The sequence below is a fragment of the Adiantum capillus-veneris genome, chromosome 17, assembly GCF_014529385.1.
Source record: "Adiantum capillus-veneris isolate H3 chromosome 17, ASM1452938v2, whole genome shotgun sequence".
In the NCBI taxonomy this organism is placed as follows: Eukaryota; Viridiplantae; Streptophyta; class Polypodiopsida; order Polypodiales; family Pteridaceae; genus Adiantum; species Adiantum capillus-veneris.
In genome coordinates, this window is record NC_140947.1 from 119,450,799 (window position 1) to 119,474,008 (window position 23,210).

The following is a 23,210-nucleotide window of genomic DNA, read 5'->3' on the forward strand; positions in this document are numbered from 1 at the left end:
CTAACCACTTTAGTCAATACTGAGGTAAGAATTTTGTTCGTATGCTCAACTTGTCCGTTTGCTTGTGGGTGATAGGGAGCTGATTTGTTATGGATGACCATAAACTCATTAAGCAAATACTCAATTATCTCATTGAGGAAATGAGTTCCCCGATCACTGACAATTTCTATTGGCATTCCATATCTCATGAATACATACTCATATAAGAATGCGACAATGATTCTGGCATCATTATTTTGAGTTGCTTTTGCCTCGGCCCACTTGGTCAAATAGTATGTAGCTACAATGATATATTGAGCCTGGGTTCTTTAAGCAGGTGTCTGTATCGGTCTAACAAAATCTATAGCCCACTTTGTGAAAGCTCTAGCCCCCATCATTGGTCTTAAGGGCATCTTATTTACATGTGTTGGCATTTTTTCTCGTTGACAAGCATCACACCTTCGAACATATTCTTTGGCATTTGCAAAAAGTGTTGGCCACCATATGCCTGCCATTAAGATTGCTCTTGTGGTGGTCTAACTAGAAAAGTGACCTCCAGCTAATCCAGCATGTGCTTGTTCTATAATTGGAATATACTACTCTTCATTTGCACAAAGACGCAAATGTTGATCTTTACCTCTCCGATACAATTGGTTCCCAATAAGAGCATAGTCTCTTGCTTCAGTTCCAATTGCTCTTTGACGGCATTTACTCATATCCTCTTGAAATGTTCGGCTTGATAAGTAAGTAACCAAAAAGTTACTCCACTTAGAAACATGCGACATTTGGAACAAAGTTACATGAGGTATGGTGTCTATTTTTGACATTGAGGACAATCCTTTACAAAAGATCAAACATCACTCCTCATAGTCCGCCAAAATACTCCAAGTCTCAAGATTCTTTGTATAGTTTGGTCTTTCGCAAAGTGAAGTCCTATTATGGTAATATGTGCTTGACTTAGGTATTGGTTTTTCTCCTTAGGATTAATGCATAAGAGCATTATTCCATCTCCATTTCTTTTGTATAGCCTACCAGCTGGTAATTGATTGCATACCTGGATTGCTTGATTAATCCAATTGTAATAGGAAGTGATATTTGTGAATCCACTTGAGATATTGTCATCAATGATACCATGTTTTCCGACCATCGAGGTATCATTTCCACGGAGAACAAATAGGCATCTGGTAGATCATCATCTATCCCTTTCGACGATTCTCCTAAAATAATCCTTGACAAATGGTCTGCTCTTTGATGTGTAGTGCTCTCTTTTACAACCACAATGAAATCAAATTCCAGAGAATGATGACCATCTCACTATTCTTCCTGTGCTGCATGGCTTGTTGACCAAATACAACAAAGCTTGGTGATCTACAAAGAACACAAACTTGTTGGCTAATAGGTAATGTCTATACTTTTTAACGGCATAGATCACTCCTAACCCTTCTCTTTTAGTGGTAGTGTAATTCTTTTCTGTCATGTTCAACTGTCGGCTAGCATAAGAAATAGAAAAGTCAATTTTTTGGTCTCCTGGTTAAGCTAGTATACAACCTATGGCAAAATTGGAAGCATCTATATGTATGTGGAATATCTTATTCCAATCTAGTGCTTTCAATATTGGAGCTGAGGTTAGAGCTTGCTTAAGCTTCATGAAGGATTCTTCACATGCCTCGGTCCATTCAAAGTGTGTAATCAAGCTATACATGGGTTTTGCAATTATAGCGTACATTTAAATGAACCGTCTATAATATCCACAATGCTCCATGAAGGCTTGAAACCCCTTGACTGTTGTTGGTCTAGGCAAATTAGCAATGACATGAATTTTTTCAATATCATTAGCTATGCCATTTTAAGACACTATATGTCCAAGAATTTTTCCTTGTCTACCCATGAATGTGCACTTTTCCATGTATACTTCCAAGAATTTCCTCAGATATTCTTTAAAAGCATGGTTCATCAATCTTTGAAAGGTGACTAGAGCATGAGTTAACCCAAAAGGCATAATCCAATAGGCAAAAATACCCCATGCCGTTGCAAAAGCAGTTTTATGTTGATCTTTTAGGTCAACTAGAAGTTGATTTATCCCAAAAAGCTATCTAAGAAATTGTAAGCTTCTTTCCCTGCAACTCGTTCTAAAACATGCTCGATGATTGGAAGAGGAAAGTTGTCCCTAATGGTAGCTGCATTCACTTTTTTGAGATTGACACACACTCGTAATTTTCCATTCTTCTTGGGTACTACCACAATTGGAGACACCGAATCTGTGTGTTCAATTTCGTAAATGAATTCGGGTTCCTTTAGTTTCTCAATCTCTTCTTTATTTTCCTAGAAAATGTTTCATTATATGTGTATGGCCTTTGTCTACTTGGTTTCGCATCATCTCTCATGGCTATGGTATGTTGACAAATTTTTGGATTAACACCCTTGAGATCCTTGTAAGACCAAGCAAAGATATCTCGGTATTCTTTTAGAAAGCTTAGCAAAAGCTCTTCTTCTTCCTCTGTTAGGTTGGTTGCAATGTAGGCAGGCCTAGGTTCTTCCTCTGGTTCAGCCAAGTCTATCTTTTTCGCGTTCGCGGGCCCTTCGTAGAACTCGCCTTGTTTCCATAATTCCCTAATAGGTTGTTCGACTATGATTTTTCGATCTTAGAGAGTATACTTTTTGTAATGGGAGGGAACACTCATTACATCCTTACCATCCTCTTTCGTGGTTTCCATTTCGGTCGTATATATCTCCTGTAGATCTTTTTTCAACTCTTGATATTTCTTTTTTCGCTCAACTCGTGTCATGATTGGGGCCCCTTGTCCTGTTTGTCTGGCTTTGCTTGAGTATCCTTCCTTGTTTTTCTCAATGTTTTTGACATTTCTGGATTTTCGTTTGAAGGGTATCTGCCAATGATTTTTTCCTTGACACAATCATTTGTATCTATCTGCATCAAGAATTGTGTTCTACTGGAGACTGATGGCATAGGTCTTGTTTTCACGTTTTTGGTGTCTCTTTTTCGTCTATACCACTTTTTTCTTCTCGATTTTGGTTAGGAAAGTCAAAAAACTTTACCTCCCCTCCTTTCAAGAGTAGTTTAGCTCTCACATGTTCTTTTTTTGACCCCGAATCTTTTGAGGTAGCTAAGTGTTCATCTAACTCATATGTTACGTCGTAGTAGAGGTCTGAAAAGACTTGTTGAGCTTTCATCAAGTCTTTGGGTTCCTCAATCTCATCTTCAATGTTGAGGGTTGAAATCATTTGGATGGGAATTATGTCGTAGCCATCTTCATTACAAAATTGAGTAGACATAGACGTATTCACACATACATCCATTGTCACTAAAATTTGAGTCCACTCAAATGGTTCAGGTACTTAGGCTTTGTCTGTGCAATCCCTTTTTAGAATACATTCTTCTCGTTTTAAACTCCCATTTTCTGAAGCTCCACACATCCAAATAGGAGTGTCTTTGTTTAACCAAAATGGAAGCTTAGTTTTAGCCGAAGAGACTGAATTGAACTCTTGTATGGGTGTTTTCAAGACATCTCTATAAGTGTGACCTTTTAGATTTACCCTTGTTATAGATCCCACTTGCTTCAAGTACAGATAATTGTTTCCCCAATCTTGAATAAGCTATACGTGTCGCATGAAAGGTCTTCCCAATATGATTTCATAATTGAGTTTTTTCCCAAAGTCTACTATGACAAAAGTGTGTTGATATTCAATTTCACAGGAATTGACTATCACTTTTTCAAGCAGCCCTAATGGTCTCTCAATGTGTTTGTCAGCCAATTGCAATTTCATTCAAGTTTTTCTAATGGTTGGTTGTCCCCAGGATTCCCATACTGCTTTTGTGGCTATGGCTATGCCTGCTCCACTATCCAGTATTGCCATGGTTTCAATGTCATTATATTTCATTGAAAGGGTAGTGTTTCCTTCTTCTCCTTCATAATATTCTCCAACTTTGTTCATTGGAACAGATCGAGTCTCTTTGTTGTCCATTTCGTTTTTCAATTTTTCAAATTTTTTTGAGATTAGCCCCACTATCCCCACCTTCTCTAAGGTTTTCTGTAGATCATTCTATAAATATGGTCTGAGTTTTAACAGTTCTCCCAATGTAAGAGTGCATTGGATGGGTGTAGACATGATTGAATGAATGTTGTCTACTTCTAGGGTCTGTTCAGCTCTTTTTACTTGAGTGGTCTTACATACTATGGATTCATCTTCGTTATCTCCCAAGTAAGAGGGTAATGTTTTCAAGGTCAATGGTTTCAACATTCCTGAAGCTTCAGATCGGCAATCCCCATACAAAGATTGTACATCCATATTCATATCAGAAGGTAGGTTGTCCAACCAAACTTCCTCTATAGGAGTTGGCTTTAAAGCTAGGCTCCCATCATTGATCTCTCTAACTTTTTCCGATAAGTGTCCTGGTCAGTCTTCCACTACGAATGGAATTCCTTCTAAGGCATCTTCGTTGTCCGCACTATAAGTTCTGGTTCTTTGAGGTTCTACCACCACATCAGATTTTTCTTTAGTGTCTCTTACCACAAGCTCTTCCGGTTTTGCTATACTTTCAAGCTTAGGTTTTTGTTTTTCCAGCATTTCTTGTGTGATTCCTACCAAATTTTGATACGCTTTCACCTTAGCTGATTCCATGTCTGGAGAAAGATAGTTTTATCATTTGTTTTCTATGTTTTGGCCTGCTTTAAGTCCCGCTTGATAAGCTTCCAAGGCTACATTAATAGGCTCAAAAAATTTATCAACCAAAATTGATCCTCCAGATTTCACGGTTGTTTCCTTGATTTCACTTCCAGTTGCTTTCACCTTTTCCAGGAATAGATTTTTTGCTTTCTCCTCGATTTCAGCCCGTTGTTTTGTTTTCTCATCTCATATCTTTTGCTTCTGCTTCTTTTGATCCTTTGAGAGGAAACTTTCGTATTTTTCGAATCATCAGAGAAGTTGTGTTTCTTTTTCTTAGCCTAGGCTCTAGTGATTACCTTGATTGGAACAATCGGTTCACTCTTAGATGAGCTACTAGGTATCACTTGGACTATGTTTACTACTGTTGTGGGTGAAGAGGGGGAGATCTACCGCTTAAACTATTCAACACAAGCTTCCAAGCAATCACCATCAACCTGTCCACCTCTTCTTCCAATTTCCAAGCACACACACTCACACCTAGACTATGACACACACAGTAAACATAGAATTGACATAGACATGCTTGTAAGAAAGTGTAAGAGATGTGTAAGAGATGGAGACTAGATTAGAGAGTACACAGCAAATAACCATAGCATCAGAGAGTAGAGAAGAGAATGTGCAAGAGAAAGGCCTAAATCTAGCCCCAAACTCCACGGCACCTCTCTTGTGGAGTTGGTATTTAATATATTATTTTGAGTTTAAGGTGCCAAAAATTGAGGCCCCTCTTTTTACAACCACTTTACTTTTGCAAATGAGTGAAGCTCATTAGTTCTTGCATGACCCATAAGGGGAGTTCCCACTACAACTATTTACAGAGCCATAGTGGCTTATTGCAATGATGTTCTAATATACTGTGCAAATATATAATGGCCAAGAGTAATTGTCATCACCTCTTCATCAACTCCCTGCATTCCACTCTACAAAATCATCATCAACTCAATTAGTAAAATAAATAGAGAGCACATAATTAACCATTACGCCAACTATCCCAATTGCAGCTAACCACTACAATAGGAGGATGCCAAGTCTCGTAACATCCCTCCCACCAGGGATAGCAACTGTCCTCAGTTGCTCAATAGAGAAATCAATTGGACCGTGAGTGATGGAAAGTGTGGAGAAGGTCGGGAAAGTTGCGAAAAAACTTTTCAGGCATCCATTTGGCATCCTCTCTAGGGTGGCCCTTGAAAGTCAAAAGGTAACGGTTATAAACCATTCCAGTGCGTGTAGGGGTGGTCTCATGGTCAACTATTTTATCGGGGATGAGTTGCTCTTCTTGGTCTACAAGTGAAGGTGGGTCTTCATAAATATGATGTGTAGGTAGGGATCCTCTAAATGGTCGTAAAAGACTAATGTGAAATGCATTGTGAATGTGCCAATGTGCAGGTAGGACTAAACGAAAAGAAACATCATTAATCACAATTGAAATTTTAAAAGGCCCATAAAAACGAGGAGCAAGCTTCACAAATACATTTGTATCAACACTTTTTATCCTGCGTTTTTCAATGCGAAGTAAAACATGATCACCTTCTTTGAATTGGTGTGCCTTGTGGTGCTTGTTAGCATGCTTGGTGTAAAGTTCTTGTGAGTGTTTAATGGCAGAATGCACACTTGCATAAATATCATGGAAGTCAGTAGTGAAATCATCAGTGGCAGGCACAACATTAGAAAGATGTGAAGCAGGAGTAGGAAGTGAGTGACCATAGACAATTTCAAATAGAGACTTACCCGTGGCAGTGTGAGTGGTATTGTTGTTGGCAAATTGCAAAATGTGAAGGTAATCATCCCATTTCTTAGGTTGAGAAGAAACATAAGCCTTTAACAAGTCAATAATAGTGCAGTTGGTGACTTCGGTTTGACCATTAGATTCAGGATGAAATGCAGAAGTGAAGTCAAATGTAGTGCCAAGATTTTCAAACACAGTAGGACAAAAAGCACTACAAAATTTTGAATCTCGATCAGAAATAATCACTTTAGGCAAACCATGATGTGGGAAAACAGTCTTAAGAAACAAAACTGCAGCTTGATGTGATATGAGTGTTTTCTTACACGGAACAAAGTACGCTTGTTTAGAGAAACGATCAATAATAGTCCATATCATGTCATGTTTGTGTGTTGTGAGTGGGAAACCAGTAACAAAATCCATTGAAATATGTTCCCAAAGTCTTTCAGGAATGGGGAGAGGGTGTAAAAGTCCCAGTTTCTTACCTATAGCTGCTTTGATTTTTTGACAAATCAAACAAGTTGACACATACTGTTTAACATCCATTCTGATAGTAGGCCAATAGAAATCGACATAAATTTTGAAAAGTTGCAGCAAATCCTCTATGTCCAGCGTAAGGGGGTTTGTGCAATTCTTCAATAATTAATGTACGGAAAGGTTTAGTCACACACAATTTTTGTTTGAAATAAAGGAAGTTTTCTTGAATAGTGTATTCGAGAAATGTGTGTACAGAATTATCAAGCATGTGCAACCATGTCGTTTTGAAGTCATCATCATGTGCATAAGTGTCAAGCATAGTGTCAAATGAAGTTCCCGTAATGGTTGATAGATGACTAAGTGAGGGTCTTCTACTCAAAGCATCGGCTACAACGTTTTCTTTACCAGGTTGGTATTGAATGTTGGGTTGAAAACTTTGAATAAAAGCGGCCCACTTAATATGTCTATCGTCTATTAAGGGCTAAGAAAGTAAATATTTGATACTTTGTTGATCAGTTTTAATGATCAAGTCAGTACCCGTTACATAGTGTTTCCAAATTTTCAATGCATGTACCACAGCAGTCAACTCTTTATCATAAGTCCTGAACTTTGTTTCTGACGGTTTGAATTTACAACTTACGAAAGCAATTGGATGGTTATCTTGCATAAGGACTGCACCGATACCTTTTCCACTAGCATCAATGACTACCACAAAGAATGGTCTTTCAAAATCAGGCAATTGCAATACAGGTGCATTAGTCAAAGCATGTTTAAGTGCATTAAATGAGCTTTCTTGCAAATCAGTCCATTCATAAGGCGTATTTTTCTTCAACAAGAGTGTCAAATAATGTGATTTGTAAGCAAAATTACGAACAAATTTCTTGTAATACCTACAAAGACCAATAAAAGATCGTACCTCATGCAAGTTTTTGGGTCTAGGCCATGATTGAATGGCTTCAATTTTATTTGGATCGACATGTATTCCCTGACCCGATACAATGTGTCCCAAATATTCAATTTCAGATTGGAAAAATGAACTCTTTTCAGGATTCAAATACAAGTGATTTTGTGCAAGCAGATCGAATACACGTGTTAAATGTTTTTTATGCTCTTCTTCAGATTTACTGAATACCAAAATGTCATCAAAAAATACAATCACAAAATCTTGATGGTCAATGAAAATTTGATTCATCATGTGTGTGAATGTAGCTGGTGCATTTGTCAAACCAAATGGCATGACAAGAAATTCATAGTGTCCAGTTTGTGTTCTGAAAGCAGTTTTGTAGACATCATGTTCAAACATTTTGACTTGGTGATACCCTGATTTAAGGTCAATTTTGCTAAAGATGTTTGCCCCTTTCATTTTTTCTAGTAGATCGTCCACTCTGGGAATAGGAAACCTATTCTTAATGGTGATTTTGTTTAAAGCCCTGTAGTCGATACACATACGAAAGGTTCCATTTTTCTTCTTGACAAGAAGTACTGGAGCTCCGTATGGTGAACTACTAGGTCGGATTAGGCCTCGGTCAAGTAAATCAATGATTTCAGTTTGTATTTCCCTGTGTACGGTAGGATTTACACGATAAGGTGCTCTACAAGGAGGTTCACTACCCGGTATGATGTCAATTTTGTGGTCTTCTGGGCGTGATGGTGGAATTCCAGGTGGCAGATCATGCATGAAACAATCTTTAAATTGTGAGAGAAATGCATCGTGTGTGGAGTTACGTGAAGTTTCAGTTTCAGCAGAAATTTGATTTACCAATACTAGATATGTTTTTCCCTCTTTTCGAATTGCTCGTTTGGCTTGAGTGTGAGAGAGGAGTGGAAATTTTTGATGTGCTAGTGTTGCTTGGATGGAGAAATTTGTATTATTATGAGTGAGAGACATTGTACGTGTTTTATAATTTAATCAACGGGTCAAATTCATGACAAAATGGCATTCCCAAAATCATATCGAGACCATGCAATGGTGCTACCAAAAATGTACGTGCTTGTGTGAATTCACCAATGCAAACTTCAACAGTGACTTGAGTTTTACAATTAAAACGTTGATTCTTAAAAACAGTTTTGACCTTGTGAGGTGATGAAAATTCAGAGAGTGACAGTTGTTGTGCCAATCGTGTGGAAATGAAATCATGGCTACTACCATCATCTAGCAGAATGGTGACATTTTCACCCTTAACAGTGCCTTGCACTTTAAACAAAGTGTGAGGAAATATAGGAGTACCTGAGGATGGGTTGTCATCGTTATCATAATCAGGATCATATCCCTCACCGTAGTTAACTTCCACTTCATTGTCGTCGGGTGTAGCATCTTCAATGAGGTTAAGAGTAGCTCCGTTGGGGCGGTTGTTGTTGAAGGGTTTCTGATTTGAATTCCTTTTTGTTACCATTAGAATTTGGAGGAGAACACTGGTTGAAAGGATGTTGGTTGCCTCGTTGCTGAGTGTTGTTGTTGTTGTTGCTCGTATGAGGTTGAGCAGTTATAGGAGGATTGTCAAATCTTCGTCTTTTGAAAAAAGTACGGCTTTGGTGTTTGCTTCTGTCAAAGTTAGGAGAGAAAGGAGGTCTCTTGTTGCGGTTAGTGTTAGCAGGTTGATCAGTGTAAGAGGAATGTCCACCTTTCTTCTTTTCTGCGTTGAGAGCCAAATTAATGGCCTTTGACAGAGAATCTGGTTCGAACATATCTACCTCAGCACTAATTTGTAGTGCCAAGCCTGATATGTACTTTCGCTTCAATTTCCTGCGACTAACATGTTCAATAGCTTGCAATTGAATTAGACAATTCCAAAAACGGTCAGTGTAACCCTGTACATCTTCATTTCTACCCTGTCAAATTAAATCCCATTGATGTCGTGCTTTAGCTTTGTACTGTGTGGGTAAAAATTGGGGTAAAAACACTATTCTAAATGCATTCTAGGTGCGTGGTCTTCTTCCATGTTGTTTGGTGGCGTTCCACCACAATGCAGCGCTACTAGTGAGATGATTCGATGCACACTTTCCATTTCACGCTCGGGAAAGTCTTCATCATGAAAATAGTCATCTAGTTGACTAACCCATGCTAGAACCGTGCTAGCATCTTTAGTGCCATCAAAATCTTTGAAAGTGAAGGGTTTTCTGCTAATTTTGTTTTTCTTGGGTGTCGGTGCAGATTCGGTGCGTGCAGAATGCAATAATTTATCTTCAAGTTCTTGCCTTCGCATGCGTTCATATGTGAGTGACTGCTGCAAATTTTGAAGTTGCTGAAAGGCTATTTGGTAATATTCACAGATGCAATATGCAGAATAAAATAAAATAAATAACAAAAATGTAATGTACTTAGCTAAGAAATAGCGGTGGTGTCTAGTCCGGAATGGCGATGCGCTAGGAAATTGCCAAAGAGTAGACAGTCCGACGCGGTGTCACCGAGCCAGTTGAATTTTGTAGCGTCCAGTCTCCCTTAGTCCCAAAATTAATGGCAGTCAGTTGGTAATGTAAAGTAAGGTTTACCGTAGCTTGAATGAGTAGAATCGGCTTCCGTGAAAGGAAAAGCCAAAGGTCATCGAACTGTTTTTTTTTTATTGGTATCTGTACGTCGATTGAAGAAGTCGCCCTTTTGGAATTATAAATGTGAGCGTTGAAAGGGCAAAGAGTGGGGCGGACGGCCCTCAACTTTGAGCTTGATTTAACAAGGCATTGAAGGTCTGCAGTGGGGAAGTGAAAAGCCTTTGAAGGTAAGAAAAAAAAAATTGTAGCTATAATGGGCAACCCTGGTTATCTATTGAGTAATCGATTGCATGCATGCCCTTTACTTTAGGGGGAAAAAAAAAACAAAGTGTGAAAAGCTGCCCTTGGCGCTGCAGACAGCGAGGACGACAGCGCGCCGAAGAGGATGGAGACCTGCAGGCCGATGTGGTCCTCCACTGAGCACGTGCCAGGAGACAAAATCACTCCCACGGGCAAGGCGTTCCCGTTGATGCCAACTTTGGCTGTTTTCGAGCAGGTTGACAGAGTAGCCTTTCGACTACTAGTGTTGCTTCCCATGCAGTCTCGACCGTTGCTAAAAGCCAATGAAATTTTGTTCGGAAGTTAATCTTGCCCGCTTGCATGCTCGCTTGCCCAACTGCCCTTCTTTCTTTCCTCCCTATGTATGCTTTACGATACCGTGCTCCATAACAACCAGATTGAATTCTTCCGACCCTCCAAGCTTTTGCTTTCTTCTTGCCAATTAACCGCCGATTCACTCGCAATTGTAAGCTGCTTGCCAATTAGTCCCTGATTCACCGCCAATTAGCAACCAAGCCAGATTTGTTTCGACAATTTGACCTACTTAGCTTTGAATTTCCACAACTCCTTGAGTCCTTGTATTGCAATTTTGATAAATTGCAATTTTTGAGATTATCGATTCAAGAATCTGCTTTCTTGCAGTTGAAATTTGTTGCCAATTACTTCGAACCTGTTGGCTCTGATACCACTGTTGCGGGTGAAGAGGGGGAGATCGACCGCTTAAACTATTCAACACAAGCTTCCAAGCAATCACCATCAACCTATCCACCTCTTCTTCCAATTTCCAAACACACACACTCACACCTAGACTATGAACACACAGTAAACATAGAATTGACATAGACATGCTTGTAAGAAAGTGTAAGAGATGTGTAAGAGATGGAGACTAGATTAGAGAGTACACAGAAAATAACCATAGCATAAGAGAGTAGAGAAGAGAATGTGCAAGAGAAAGGCCTAAATCTAGCCCCAAACTCCATGGCACCTCTCTTGTGGAGTTGGTATTTAATATATTATTTTGAGTTTAAGGTGCCAAAAATTGAGGCCCCTCTTTTTACAACCACTTTACTTTTGCCAATGAGTGAAGCTCATTAGTTCTTGCATGACCCATAAGGGGAGTTTCCACTACAACTATTTACAGAGCCATAGTGGCTTATTCCAATGATGTTCTAAGATACTGTGCAAATACAGAATGGCCAAGAGTAATTGTCGTCACCTCTTCATCAACTCCCGCATTCCACTCTACAAAATCATCATCAACTCAATTAGTAAAATAAATAGACAGCACATAATTAACCATTACGCCAACTATCCCAATTGCAGCTAACCACTACAATAGGAGGATGCCCAGTCTCGTAACAACTACTGTTTTATCCTTGTTTAAAGGATTTTTAGGACAATCTTTCGGAAAGTGTCATCCCTTCTTGCAACATTGTATGCAATAAGCTTCAACTAGCTTAAGGTTTTTGTCAAGCTCTGGGCATTCCTTTTTCCAATGATCATCTGCACCACAGTTATGACAGTTTCTTGTCCTTGGCTTAATCAGGGGTCTTACCATGGGAGGTCTGACACCTTGATTAGCTACATAATACATTGGTGCGAGCTCTGGTGGAGCATAAGTCACGGGTTCTTCCATTGGTGGTGGATGTGAATTATACCAATCTCCTTCTACCATTACTGTAGATGGACTAGGCTCCACATAGGTTGTACATAGGCACTAATGCTTGTTCATCTATGACTCATCCAATGGTAGCTTGCTTTTTTATGTTTTCATAGAAAACATTTTCCTTTGTTCAACCTCCTTTGCTTATACCTCAAGGTTAATAGCCTCCTTGACCTCATCCACTTCATTGTAGCCTTCTTGTCCTCTTGTTCATCTAGTGGTAGATCTTGTTCCTTCATAATGTCCTTGGGCTTCTTCATATGAGTAGATAATAGCCAATTCAGATATAGAAGAAAGCCAAACAAACACATATATATATATACATGTAGCATTTATACATATATATTGTATATGTATAGACCTATATAAAGATACACACACACACACACACACACACATTGCAAGTAAGATATATTGCAATGTGCACAACTTAGAGAGAATTTGACCAAACTAGGGATGCCCTTCTAGAGTACGACTACCCCTTAGATTTTCTACATACATATCGATCTATCTAGATCACATATATTACATATATCTCTCTCTTCCTATGGAACCTGGAGAAGCATCCTTCAAAATCTTGTGCATCCACCACATTCAACCAATCCAGGTGAGTCCTTCAAGAGTCAAGATGCCCTTTACATTGATGCTAAGACAACCTTGAAACCTATGAATTGATCTATAATAGCATGCCCTTTGATTTTTGACATCCCGACTAAAAAGTTTTGTTGTTTAATTTGTAATTGATGGTATTTATATGATACTAGTTATTGATTCTCTTCAAGATATGCTACCTAACATATACCACTACCAGACATCCACATGAATACAAGTGCACAAGTTTTAGAAAATTGGATGTGACAAGAGGGACACTCTTTCTTTCTTTAGTGCAGTGAAGCAACAAGTAAAAAAGCAATGGATGTGCCAAAAGGGACACACTCACACCTGTGTGAGTCCACTCTTTCCACAAGCAATGACGGCATTGTCGTTGCTCTAGAGGGGGGAGTTCAGTCTTCCATCAAAAATATTGGCCCTCTTGGGTGTGCAGGAACAAGTCTTCAATCACTACCACATCATCATCAATGCCGCACAGATGTCGGATAGTGTTGGCTGCCCAAAAACCACCAACATTGCCACGTTAGGACCATCAAAGCAACACTAGAAGACAACCCATGCATGAGAGGAGTCCCTCTCTCTCCTTATGCTCTCTACAAGGGTCACGGTCCAGTACATAAAGCATGGCCTCCCAGGCTTGGCCCTCACATATGGGGTAATCCCCCGCCATGTGGCATGTGCTCCTTGCTCCCGCCCTTCAAGGCTCCTTGAACCTCAACAAAAAAAAATCTTAAACCAAAACCAAGTTCTTTCCTTCCACTTCAATGCTTTGCAATTTTCTCCCTGGTGCTCAGATTCCCAATCTGTCAAACCACATCGGAGCTCCAACTTGTCTGAGTTTGACCTATAATAACTAGACCTCACTTGGACTTTGTTGGGGCCACAAACCTAAGACCTATTACTCCTCCTGCATATAGAACACGCGCTCAATATATCATTGTGGCGATGGACCATCTTAACAAATGGGTTGAGGACAAAGCGACACACAAAAAATGATGCAAGAATGATAGCACGATTATTGTATGAAAATGTCTTTACAAGATAGGGGCTACACATCAAAATAAGTGAGTGATAGAGGGACTCTCTTCATAAACAAAATAATTGAATTCATGTTGAAAGAGTTCATGATAATTCATCGTAAATCATCACCATATCACCCTCAAGCAAATGGACAAGCAAAGAGCACAAACAAAATTCTATGCATGGTGCTCACAAAAGTAGTGAACAAATCAAGAGCAAATTGGGAACAAAAATTACATTCAACTCTTTGGGCATATCAAGTTTCTTACAAAACAATAATAGGAACGATATCTTTCAATATGGTGTTTGGGCTTAATGCTATACTACCCATAGAATTCTTGATTCCTACACTTTGAGTAGCCAAAATATTAGAGTGGATAGGACATGAATCATTGGAATAGATAAACAAGCTAAAAAAGCTAGATGAGCTATGTGTACGAGCTATCACTGCTATTTATGTGTAAAAACGGCTCATGAAGGAGTTCCATGATCAACATGTGATCATCAAGGAGTTTAAAACGGGTGACTATGTATTAGTCTATTCCTTAAAAGAACACTTCAAAAAGTTGAAAAGCGAGGTAATGGCCCATTTTTTATTAGTGATATATCATCCAATGGCGCCATAAAAATTGCAACATTAGAAAGAGAAGAAATGCTCAACTCGATTAGTGGTTGCAAGCTGAAGAAATATCATCTACCACTAGAAAATGAACTGCTAGAAAAGATTCATAAAGCAGCAAAATGAAAAGAAAATGCTCAAGCCATTCAAGCTTGAGCTTAGGAGGAAGCTAAGTTGCAAATTTTAAAGTGTTGATAATGCAAAACCTTTGGGGGTTTCACTCATAGTTATGTAGAATAGCACGTGAGTTCAACAGAAGGGATAAATTTCTCGTATGAAGTTACAAAAAATATATACATACATTAGGGTGTTTTGAATTGAAAAAGTAAAGGAGTCTTTTTATTGAGAAAAGTGGTACATAAGGGTTCCCTATATACCTCAAAGTATATACAATAGGGGGTTTTATAAATACCTTTTGAATGCACACGTTATACAAGATCCTATATAGTGAATCCCCCGAGGACAAAACACAATCCTAATTCAACAACTTGAAATACCACCTCCTCATATGAAAGCCCTTTAGAAAAGCTAGATTGGCTTGGAGGTATGGATGTAAACATTTGTATACATTTGGCAAATGGATCAAATGAGCAAGCCCCTATTCTATATACGTCAAAGTATATAGAATAGGGGGTTTTATAAATACTTTTTGAATGCACACGTTATACAAGATCTCTATATAGTGAATCCCTCAAGGACAAAATACAATCCTAATTCAACAACTTGAAATACCACCTCCTTATATCAAAGTGCTTCAGAAAAAGCTAGATTGGCTTGGAGGTATGGATGTAAACATTTGTATACATTTGGCAAATGGATCAAATGAGCAAGCCCCTATTCTATATACGTCAAAGCATATAGAATAGGGGGTTTTATAAATACTTTTTGAATGCACACGTTATACAAGATCTCTATATAGTGAATCCCTCAAGGACAAAATACAATCCTAATTCAACAACTTGAAATACCACCTCCTTATATCAAAGTGCTTCAGAAAAAGCTAGATTGGCTTGGAGGTATGGATGTAAACATCTGTATACATTTGGGAAATGGATCAAATGAGAAAGCCCCTATTCTATATACCTCAAAGTATATAGAATAGTGGTTATTATAAATACCTTTTGAATGCACACATTATACAATATCTCTATATAGTGAATCCCCCGAGGAAAAAACACAGTCCTAATTCAACAGCTTGAAATGCCACCTCCTCTTATCAAAGCGATTTAGACAAAACTAAATTGGGTTGGAGGTATGGATGTATGCATCCATATATAGTTGGTAGATGGATCAAATGAGCAAGCCCTTGTTGATATTGGAGTGCAAGTTAATGCCATGAAGTATTCAACATACCTAAAAAGCACAATTGATGCCCATTCAGATGGAGCTCAAGGCAGCGAGCAAAGGCACAATGATAAGTTTAGGTCAATCCAATGTGTCAATAACCATAGATGGAAATCACTACCCACACCATTCCATGTAATGGCATATATGATCTTAATGAGGAAATCATATTGGGTGTTTCATGGATGCACACGTACAAAGCAATTTTAGATTGGTAGGATGAACCTTAAAATTCAACCTTAAAGGCACCTCTTATGTCACTCCCTTGGCACAAACTGATCATATTTGGGAAGTGCAACCCATTAAAACCAAACAACAGCCTGAATTGTAGCCTAAACCTGTTCAGCAACCCAACGGACAACCAATCAAGCATGTATGGGTGAAGAAATTAATCATGTCGGACAAATCACAACAGGTATGGTTACCAAAGCCAAAAGCTTCATAGGTTCCTTCAATCTCAAAGAACCAACAACTAGAAATATCATGCAACCCTCATGGATATTATACTTGGAAGTGGCATCCAAAACTATCGACAAAATTGACCCCAATCCAACCCAAGTATAAACGGATCTTTAAGTGAAAATCAGAGAAGAAGCCCAAAAAAACCAAACCCAATTGGCAATGGAGACCAAAACAATTGACGCAAAAAAAAGCTCATTTGTCTCCACAGCCAAAGTACAAGTGGGTACCAAAACAAAAACCACCAAACCACACATCAAGACAACGATACTCATTAAACGAACAATCAAGGATAGATTGTTCCATCTTCAAAAGCTTGTATTTGAACACCTTTATTTAAACAACGTTGTTTAGATGGAGCCTCATGAACAAAAGCCATTGAACACTCAATTCAGTACACACATCTTGCATAGCATATTGTTATCACATGCATCTTTTTCATTGGCATAATAGGGGCACATTCCATGGCCTTGCATAGACACGTTGTTTGCATCCATGCCCATTGCATAAACCTTCATTTGGGACGACTCGGAATGGGAAGGGGGGAGTAGCAGTAGCTCCAGAAGCCTATTGCAAGCTCTTAAGCTGCAAGATGTTGAGAATTTATGTATATAGTATACAAAGCACTTTTTTTCCTAAAAGATTTTTATTTAGTTGCTTTATATCAAAATTTAGCACTTATTAGGTATGATAATGAGTTGTATCGATAATTTTTTATAAACATGATGCCTAGAGTGAGAGCATGTATATATGAGTATATGGCTTTTTTGGCCAAATAATAACAATTCTTACTAATTTTCTTTAACTTTTAGCTAATAAGGATAAACAATTAATAAAGAGAGCCAAGAAATTTGGAATCAAGTTCTCAAATCAAACACCAAATCAACAAAGCAAGAGCTTCAGGCATGTCAAGTTTGGAAGAATTTGGCACAAATCAAATTTTGGGCCAACTCACAACAGATCAAAATTGTAAAATCAAAGGCAATTAGCAATCAACTATCCAAATGATGATTTGTCTGAGCCGCAAGTGATATAGCATGAGAAATTGAGGCAAACAAGGTAAGTATGCACTTATCACCATGTAGGTTGGCCACATATAGACGAAATGGGGCAATTTAGGGCTCATTTCAAGTTGTCAAAGTCACACACACACACACACACACACACATAGAGAGATTGAGAGATTTTGACCTAGAGCTATGTTGTCGTGTTTCTGTCTTTTTCAAGCACTCAGAGCCACCACACCCCGCCAGATTTGTCAGGTATGTTCTTCTACCAATGGTGGAAAAATGATGTAGCTGACATTGCACCAAAAACACCGAATTGGCTCCACAGATCAAAACCAAAAGCAATAGCTTGTAAACTGCTATTACGAGAATTAAATTTTATGTAAACACAAAAATATGTCATCAGTGAGCTCCTCAAGCAGGTCAAAACCCAACCATGCAATCACAATACAATCTGGGGTGGAACATGGATCACGATCCATGTTCCTCCACCTCCAAATCCACAAAAATTTCACCAAGAGACACCTCTCAACTACACCTATGCACTCATGTAATCACAGTTTCAAAACTCTTCCCAACATGGATTGCAATCCATGTACCCTACAGTGCCAAAATCCTACAAAATTTTCACCAACAGCTAGACCATAGCTTGGGGTTATCACTTGTCCAATTTTGGACCCTAAAACACTAAAATTTTGGAAATTTGTTTAACATATGGTCATTTTGACCCAAGAAAAAAGAAATTGACCCAAAACTTTGAAAAGTGTGACCAATAGCTTAGGGGACTTGTCAAGAACCTCCACCCCAAGTTTGGTGTAATTTGGCTCTAGAACATGGATTGCAATCCATGTACTTCAGGGACAAATTTGACAGAGTCTGTCAGAGTCCATACTGCCTGCAAAGGCTAATATCATCAAGTTATCAAGGAATTAATGCAAGATTTTTCCACTTTTAGTAGATGTGCAATTTAAGAGTATTCAATGCAAAGTTGTGGCATCTTCCAAAAACATGAGAAAGAAATTATGGTATGCCTAATGGTTCAAAAAGGAGTTCCAAAATGCTTGCCAATTGGGCAAATTTTGCTAGCTCAATTAGATGGGTCAAGCAGACTGCAATGAAGTGAAACTTGATAGTCAACTAGCCTTGTGCATTGAAGTAGCACACACCGTTTGCCTTAGATGATTGATGGACGTGTTCTAAAGCTACTGCTTAAACTTCAACCTCAAAGCATCAAATCAACCAAATTCAACACACTCTAGCCTCGAGGCTCAATCCAACTTGGATCCACAAAACCAATATAGAAAAAAGTCAAAAAAAAATGGCCATAGAGTGGGAAATTGGGTATACGTAGGAAATAAAATCCAAGTTTGCAAAGATTCCATCATTGTGCTAGGATAGGTCATAGGAACATGTCCCCAAAGTATCATCTCCATATGCGACCAAACATGGATTGTGATCCATGTACCTTTTCCGCATTTCTAGACCAAAATCTAGCCATCAACTCCCAAATGCCAAGTAAAGCATAATCACAAAGCTCCAAGTCATTTGGATACCAAAACCCTTGTGAAGATGCCAAAATGCTCTAAGTCTACAAAAAAATTCCAAATTTTGGCTTAGACCCCAAACCAGTGATCCAAACCGCAAAAATTTTCATCCATAGCATCCTCATAACATACTAAATCAAATGGTGCAAGCAGATCTTCAAATTGTGTTCCAACATGGATTGTGATCCCTTTCACCCAGCATTGACATGCAACCCATCAACCTAATTCCTATAGTTGTTCTAGTCACACTGGTGACGTTTGGTCAAATCTGAAATTGTTTTGATCAAGTTATGCTCATTTTTCATTTTTTGGTCAAGTTTGCGTTATTTCAACTTTTCAACAACATCTCAATCAATTTCCAAGCCTAAACAACTACATTTTTGGTAGCAAGATGCCTCACCAAACAGCTCAAAAGGAGTGGGAAGCTACTCTATACAAAGTTGTGGACATCTCCTCAAATGTAAAGGTTGTTGTGCCCTCTGCTTGCCAAGCCTAACTATATTATTATAGAGATAGCGAGAACTAGGGACATAAATGTCATACTATGGGACAAAGCTTATCAGTGCATGGAGGCTACAAGAGATTGTCAGTCTCTTGGAAAACACGTTCAATCCCTACTTACTCAAAACGTCACTCAACCACACGTCAGGCAACAAAATCTAGTCACAACACACCTCTCATCCTTTCACCAAGAAAACAAAGTCCAAACGCAACCAAACTTATAGAAAGGATAGGTAAAAACTAAAGGAGTGTGCCTAAGGCTTCAAAAACCACTTTTGACCACTTGCCAAAATTGTGATTATTATCTGAAGGGAAAATTTGACTTTGCTATTTTCAATCCCAAATGCATCTACTAGCTTAGCAATGATGCCCCAACACCCCTCCTATGCATAAAATAAAATTTTGATACGTGAAATGTGAGATATGAGTACATTTAGAAGGAGGTTAGACACAACAAAATCATAGATTCATCGCAAGAAACTTACAATGCTGCATAGATCTTTCACTTTCAAATGCAATGGAAGTAAAGGCACTCCAAACAAACCATTCGAGAGAGTTACGAGCTTCAAAAGAAATAGGGAGAATACACATATCTCTTTGTAAACGCCCGTAGCTTCATTATTCAAAATGAACTTACAAAAATAATTTAGAAGTTGGCTTTTATACCTTGCCATAAGGTTTTAGGTCAAAAAATAAAGAGATGTGTCAACTTTGTCTCAGCCTAAGGATTAAGTGATACAATCTAGAATCTTATAGCCCCATTGGATCTGACCCATAATTACATATACAGTTGCTTTGGGAATCAATAAAATAAAGAAGCTTGTGGTTATAATTGTCCAAATTGAATAGAAAATGAAATATTACATCATTGGCTGATTTCTAGGACATCTTTGTTAGTTGGATTGTTAACATTTCCCCCTCCTATTTTGCATCATCTGTCATGACACAGCTTCAAAGAATAGGGTAATGGTTTGGCTTTTGTGATTTTTGTCACTTATTTAGAGCTTTGAGGGCATCATAGTACTTCATTTGTAGCTTCTTATTTGCCTCAGTCAAAAATTTCATGTCGATATGGCACAAATCAAGCTCAATTTTCCACCATGGGAACAAAAATGTGGGAGCGGAATGTAAAGGAGCCAGTGTAGAATGCTTCTTCAAATATTTGCATATAATATGATGGCAAAAAGATGACTCTTGCAAAGAGTTCATAGAGCACTTCATTGCTAGGCTGATTTGACAAGTCATAGAATAATCCTTGGTTGCCCTCCAAGAATACCATCCATGGTGCATCTCTTTGCTTTGCATGATGAAATGTCTGTATACATGTGAGGATCATTTTGGAGAAGGCAGATTTTGAGCTAGAAAGAGGGCTCAATGGAGATTTTGAGGGAAAGTGGAAACCATCTCCAAGAAGAGTCAAAATTTGAACTAAACACCCAATGTTCGACGAGAAGGATGAGCCTCGGGCTGGCCTAAAGCATCTCTACCATAAAGAAGAACGACAGTGAGAACATGCCCATGCACAAGAAGAAGCCAGTACACAAGCTCAAGAGGGTTCAACCAAAGAACCAAAAAACCCTACTACAAAAGTTTCACACTTCTCTCCCACAAATACACCACCACAACAAGAGAGTACACTAGAGGAGGCCACTCCCATTGCTACCAATCTGGAACCCGATATCGAACCACTCAAGGAACAAGAGACTGAACCAACTGGTCCCACAGCAACACCAACTACTCAAGCCAACCAACCAGATGAGCCATTGACTGAGACTCAAGACACAAAAATGGATCAGCCGAAAGCGAGAAACACAAGAACAATGGAGAATTTAGACGACACAGATGAATGGAGCTAAAGCTTGAGCAGATGCAAAGAAGACAATTTTTAATCAACTTCATGTAGCAAGAAGGAAACTACCAAAAGTAGATTGCTCAACTTAACGAGGAGTCAAGCAAGATTAAAGAAGTTGTCATGGTGCATGCAACCATTTCAGGAGATGAGCAAGTCACTCCCACAATGCAAGGTAAGGATACACTTGAGTTCATGGATTGAAGTACCAACCACAGAAGAGGCCACTCTTCCTGAGATTGAAATTTCTCAAGCAAAAGTGGAACCTTCCACTACTCCAAAAAGCCTAACTGCTGAGGAGGAGGCTGTTTTGCAAAAGTATATCCAAGAGGAAACGGAGACAATTTGGAAGGAGGCAATGCAATGGGAAGAATGGATTATACACTCAATCAATGTCAATCTGCTCACGCCCCCCACAATTGATTAAACATGGAATCATCAAGCTCTCCCTTATTCTCTCATTAAATTTGAAGTCCTCCAAATCAAAGAAAGAGTTCTCAAGGATCTCTAGGCCAATCTTGTACTTCAGCGCCCCAAAAGGCGCGACGTCTGGCTTAACCGGAATCCCAGGTATCTCATTTTATCATGTCCAATGCTCGATACGGAGAGTCAAAAATTGGCAACAACACCTTCTTCTCCAATAGAAAAGACCAACCTAGCTTAACTACCCCCGGTTTCCACCTCCTCCGAATAACCAACCAACAGAGTCATACATGGTGGAGACACTATCTTTGACCATACAATTATTTTGGGGTATCCCAGGTTTGGCATGCATTATGCTAGTAAAGATTGCAAAGATGCTCCTCACTTGTTTCCAAACCTTTCATAGGACAGAACAAACAGATGTCGCATGGATGTTCTTCCTCAAAGGCACACAAGGTCTATGCTATGATCTCTCTGGTCAACCATCTGAAGAAGTCCTTCATGGATTCTACGCAAGGGCCATATTTCTTCCATCATATTATCTACAACCATCTGAAGAAGTCCTTCATGGATTCTACCCAGGGCCATGTTTCTCCCATAATATTATTTGTAGCCATTTGAAGAAGCATTTTACATGGGATTTTTCACTTATAGATCAAAGATCTTCGGCCCTATCATCACAAAACTACGGACTCGGTTTGTTAGCTATTCAGCAATGGAGCTAAAGAATGCAATCAACATGCAATTCATGTCCACCAAAGACAAAGAGCTGTGTATCAAGTAACAACAAGGTCTTGAGCATCAAGCAAAGAGAACAGCGATATGAAAGCCCGCCAACCACTACTTAGTAGTTATGTTACGGACGACACAGGCAAGGAGGGGGGGATTGTTAGCTTCTTAGCTAACAAGAGCAAAAGAAGAGCATCAAGCAGGGCATCAGGCAGGACTCTACACTTTTTTCAAGCCTAGTCATTGTAATCAAACCCATCTTATTATTGAAAATTCCAACAAGTCCAAAGCCATTGTAATGTTATTGAGTACCAGTGAGTCTAAAGGGGCCAATGGCTTCCACGTTTGTAATTCTATGCAATCTCTTAACCTTATATTGAGCCCCAATTTGTGAGGAATCATTTTTTACACCTTGGCTAAGTTATTAAAGCCAATTTTTGTAACTTTAAGGCCTAAGTTTTGGATAATAAAGAGGAAGCGTTGTTGTAGTAGCTCAATGACTGACTACTATTTCTTCAATCTCTCGTCTCTCTCGCGTACGATATTGCATTGTTGTTTTGACCATAGCAATGCGTTCGCAGGTGAAAGCTCTCTCTTTTAATATAAGTTTCTTGCGATAAAGTGCGATTTTAGTTGTGCCCGTCTACGATCTATTTTTGTTCCCTACACACAATACAGGCACTAGAACTGGAATCTGACCTTAGAGATAGATAGAGCACGTCTAGAGGAAGCTATAGAGCCCTTCTGGGACCAAAATTGACAACCCTAAAGTAGGTTGTTAAAAGTTCTTTCTCTTAAATTATATATTGTGGTCAT